Here is a 1,551-nt window from a genome sequence, read left to right as displayed (position 1 = left end):
GGGGCTCTACCGGCGGAGGGGCGGGGCCCAAACCGGAAGGAACGCGGGGCTCCAGATCACCCGGAGAAGGGAACCGAGAAGGGAAACTGTAGGGGAGGGTGTGAGGGCGCATGCGTCAGACGGAGTCCGAGCGCGAAGGAAGGGAAAGATGCTGGTGGAGATGGGTTGGGACCTATGGGCTTAGTAAATGGGGTTAGTGCCTAGGCGGAGGTTATCCTGATTCCTCCGAAGGGCGCCAGCTCCTCTCCAAGAGCCAAGCCCGTGATCGGTAACCTTTACTCTATGACAGTGGCTACACTAAATGCTTTATGAATAGCTCAGTTAATCCTTACGCTCACTCTGCAGGGTAGACCACACAACGCAGGCCAAGAAACACATTGCCTGACGTATGGCAGTTCTGTATCCAGCCTAGCATTCCAAGCCCACTCTGTCTAACATCAGAAGCTACGTTCTTTGCTCTCACTCCACCATACTACCCCGCCCTGAGGGAAGGCTCCTGACCAACCCGGAGCCAGCACTGGCCTACACCAAGTTCAAAGCCAGCTACAACCTGGGCTCTAGCCCCTCCTTCCCCTTGCTCCCCACCCGGTGCAAGATCAGCTTCAGTGGCTCTTACTTGGGTGCGTGCAGTTTTTGAGGTAGACATGACTGCAGACTGCTGTCAGGGGGTGTCCTGTGTGGCCTTTCCTCTCAAGCCAGATGCAAGGTCCAGAGCAGCTGGGAACCTTCTTACTGTGATTCATACCCTTCCCCACCCCTCAGAGCCTCCTGGAAGTCCCATCAGAGAGGAAAAGACATTTCATCTCTTGCGGATAACCAGCTGGGACTGAAAAACATATCCACCATTCTCAGTTTCTATCCTGGGGCCAAAAGCCTTTATAGGCACAGGAACCTCCCTCTCATCTTCAAAAGGCTTGTCCAGAGCAGCATGCACCTCTCCTTTCCCACTTGGCCATGGCAAGGCCCCGTTCAGACGTCCCTTTTGAGAAATCAGTCATCTTCCACCCAGGACCATTGTTCAAACTCTCCCCTCCCGCCTCCCAGGAACCTTATGGGCACCGTTTAGATGCAGTCCTGTGTGTCTCTTTCCCCACATTTCCCTGACTCAGCAACTCAAAAAACTGCTCCTGAGATCCAAAGCCCAGAGGTTCATCCAACAGACACCTGACTCCTGCCCATTCGTGCTTGGAGCAGTTACCTGAATCTCTACTTTAATTCCGTCCCCAGAACCAGACAGCCTATGCAGAGCCCCAAGCCTAGCCATTGAAGGGACGTTTCTAAGCACCCACTATGTGTTGGACACAGTATGTCCTCGGTTTCATTGCATCCTTTCAGTTCTTTGAGGTAAGTGCGATTTTTCTTATTCCACAGATGGAGAAACAAGTCGGGAGTAGAGTGACAAGCAGAGGTCAGATTTCATGTTCTCAGGAAGCTGGGGATGGGGACAGGGAAAGGCTTGGAAAGGAAAAGGTCCTGCCCTCTCTGGAGGCCCCTGTGACTTGCTGAGTCACTGGCTCCTGACCCACCTGCCCCTGCCAATCTCCAGGAAGG

Source organism: Tupaia chinensis, unplaced genomic scaffold (genome assembly GCF_000334495.1).
Source record: "Tupaia chinensis unplaced genomic scaffold, TupChi_1.0 Scaffold000635_1, whole genome shotgun sequence".
Taxonomy (NCBI): Eukaryota; Metazoa; Chordata; class Mammalia; order Scandentia; family Tupaiidae; genus Tupaia; species Tupaia belangeri.
This window is presented reverse-complemented; position numbering follows the sequence as displayed.